General features: G+C 45.4%; 1 pseudogene; it reads left to right on the top strand.

The window, feature by feature from the left end:
* Window positions 1-335: 335 nt before the first annotated feature.
* Window positions 336-2,282, top strand: LOC127489166 (la-related protein 4B pseudogene; annotated as a pseudogene).
* Window positions 2,283-3,534: the final 1,252 nt, after the last annotated feature.

The raw sequence follows: 3,534 nt of genomic DNA, 5'->3' as shown, positions 1-3,534 counted from the left end.
TGCCAGATTGATTCACACTCAACCTTTTAAGAATTTATTTAGGTGTGTTCTCATGTGAAGGGAAGGAGTGTTGGGGATCCAGAGTCTCGAGGTTGAGACATTTTCGGTCCCAAAGAGGAAGAAGCCACTTTTGCCGCTGCACCGGCCCATGCCGGCCCTTCCTCCCTACATCCAGCCTGGCCCCGCAGCGCCGCCTCTTCCTAGTCTCCCTCCTCGGCTCTCCCTGCATGTTGCGGGGTCACCAGGCACCTGGGCTGTGGCAAGGAACCCGCCGGAGGCCGGTTGGGCGGGGCAGGTGGCGCGGGCAACATCCTGAAGTTTACATTAAACTTCTCCGAGTGGAACCCATGACTTCTGATGAGGACGCTAAAGTTGTGGCTGAACTGCAGGCACAGCGAGGCCAAGAGGGCAAGGACAGCTCTCATCTGATGAATGGTCCTGTATCTCAAACCACTTCTCAAATTCCATCCCAGCTTTGAGTCAGGTACCAACAACTAAGGTTTCAGAGCTAAACCCTAATGCGAAAGTGTGGGGGACTCATGTTACACTTGGAAGCAAGTAGTGCAGCTGTCGGTTTGAGTGCTACATGGGAGGAGACAGCTGGCCATGGTGCAGACTGCAGCCCGCAGGGATTGGATGTCAGTGGTGATGGTGACAAAAGTCGTGAGAATGCAGCATTACCAGATTTACCTGAGTCAAATCAGACACGAACGCTTTGGCTCTGGATCATGCAGAATACGAATCTCTACCTGAAAATAGTGAAACAGGAGGGAATGAATCTCAACCAGAAAGCCAGGAAGACTCTCAAGAAGTACTTAAAAAATTGGAATTCTGTTTATCTAGGGAGACTCTTGCTAGTGCCATGTATCTTACCTCACAGATGGACAGTGAGCAGTATGCTCTAATTACAATGGTAGCTACCCTTGACTATATCAAGAAACTCAGTACTAGTGTGGATTCGATTGTTGAAGTGCTAAGATCTTTACCTTTAGTCCCGGTGGGTGAGAAGGGAGAAAAAGTAAGGCCAAATCAAAATCGTTGCATAGTCATATTGTGAGAAATATCTGAATCTACCCCTGGGGAAGAAGTAGAAGCACTATTCAAAGGAAATAATTTACTGAAATTTATTAACTGTGAATTTGCCCATAATGATAATTGATTTATTACATTTGAAGCAGAAGCTGATGCACAACAGGCTTACAAATACCTGTGAAAAGTCAAAACTTTTCAAGGAAAACCAATTAAGGTGCAGCTAAAAGGAAGGCAATAGCTATAAACCCATTTTTGCCAAAGAATGGATTTAGGTCTCTCGACATGAACCTTTATACACAGCAGTGTTACACATCATTTATTTACCTCCAGTATACAGTCCCCAACAACAGTTTCCTCTGCACAGCCTGACTGCCCCCAGACATTGTCAACAATGCGTAGCTATTTCGATCCACCCTTGGTAACTCTATTTCCAAATACTGGATTTATACATGGGTTCACGTCTCCAACCTTCAAGCCTGCAGCCTCTCCTCTGACTTCACTCAGACAGTATCCTCCCAGAAGCAGGAAAAATTCCTTTGGCTATAGGAAGAAAAGGGAGGAGAAGTTTACAAGCAGCCAAACTCAGTCTCCAACACGACCAAAGCCTCCATCACAAACTTTGAACTGGGGCTGTCCAACTTCCCCTCATTACCTGGAGCTGCAGGCAATTTGATGACAGGACTTGTTCAAAAACAGGCCATCTAGCTCGGTAATAGGATTCTCAAAGGAAAGGAGCCTCCATGCAGATGCAAGTAGGAATGCTATTCCTGTAGTGGTCCCAAGAGAGCCCTCACTGCTGGCTTCTTGTGCTGTATCAGCAACATATGAATGATCCTCCCACCAGCCCATTTACCTGAGGATCCCAAGGTGGTAGAAAAGCAGAAGGAAACCCACAGTGTGGACACTCTCCCTGTCCTTACTACAACTGCGTGTAAATCGGTGCAGGTGCATGGAGCTGCCACAGAATTGCGAAAGCCCAGTTACATGGAGATTTGTCAGAGAACGTGTAAAGAGCCGCCTTCTTCCCCACTGCAACCCCCAAAAGAGCAAAAGTCAAACCCCCGCAGTTGTAGGAAGGAGGAGAAGAAGCTCGCTGCACCTGTGGAGAAACAGAGGGAGCCCCTGCCCTCAAGTCCACTCCCAGAGTCTCCAAAGACAAGGGAAGGCAGCCTGGGCACCGGCTCTCACCCCCAGCTGTTGGAAAGTGTCTTCACAGAGGACAGGACACTCCCCCCAAGTCTCCTCAGTGAAAATCCTATGTCTGGGAGTGGTTGCATAGAGCTATATTAGCCACAAGTGAAACACTTCCCACTCAGTATGAGAATGAGCCACTGGTTAGGCACTTGCAGTGTCTGTGAGCCCCACAGAATGCCTGCAAATATTTTTTCTTCTCTGAGTCAGATTCTCCCCGTCTAAAAAAAAAACTTTCAGAATTTAATTAATATAAAACTTATTTTTGGTTGGTGCTTAACTGGAGGTGATATGTAAGTCTGATTTTTTTCAGGATAGAAAATGCATTTATCTCAACAGATTCATGTTTTTATTAAGCCTCTGTGTGGTTCTGAATGCAAGCTATATATAGTAAATTTTTCTAAATTAAGGGAACTATGCTGCTTTATTTTTTAAAATAATATTGATCTACAAGTGCATATCTCAGATGCTCCAGCAGATGGCGACCTCGGCCTCAAGCTGGAAGGGGGTTGGCAGTGTCAGGTCGCTGACACACTGGCATGGGAGCTGTGCTTTCATCTAAACTGTTAACAAGTGAGTCCAGCATTTAAAAATACATATAAATATACATATAGGCCTTTTTGGATCCAGTGGGCAGAAAGAACCTGCAGAGCGCACCCTAGAGAAACCTGAAAGCTTTGAGCTTTGACATTCTGCCAGCAAGTACCCAGCTTCTCCCCTCAATTGCAAGTGGCTATTAACTAAAATCAATTCAAAACATGTGAATAGGACCTAAATGAAAATATACTTTTTTGGCCACTGACATGTTGCCAGTATGTTGTATCATGAAATGGTTTTGATCCCTGTGAGCTGGCTGCTTTGGCTCTTGGCCTAGTGCACCTGTTCCATGCACATTTCTGTCCATGTTCCCCTGCCCCCAGGCACTCTCTCAGAAGAGTCCTCATCTTAACTCCATGGGGATGTCTTCCTGAACCTCTGCATCAGCACATGGATTTAAAGGTTATGTAATGGTGAGAGAATGGTGTTTGTGGTTTTATTCCCCTCTTTGGCTGGTGGAGGACAAAAATTGTTGCTCTTTTTACCTCCAAGATGAGGGTCTCATTGATTCACTTCTAGAAGTGTTGTACTTCTGAAGAACAATATAAATTATCTTGTTTTAAAATGCCTAAAAGTATTCTCTTTTATTTATTTGACAGATAGAGGTATACAGTGAGAGAGAGAGAAACAGAGAGAAACATCTTCCTTCCATTGGTTCACCCACCAAATGGCCACCATGACCAGAGCTATGCTGATCTGAAGCCAGGAGCCAGG

This window comes from Oryctolagus cuniculus, unplaced genomic scaffold (assembly GCF_964237555.1).
Source record: "Oryctolagus cuniculus unplaced genomic scaffold, mOryCun1.1 SCAFFOLD_108, whole genome shotgun sequence".
Taxonomy (NCBI): Eukaryota; Metazoa; Chordata; class Mammalia; order Lagomorpha; family Leporidae; genus Oryctolagus; species Oryctolagus cuniculus.
This window is presented reverse-complemented; position numbering and strand designations above follow the sequence as displayed.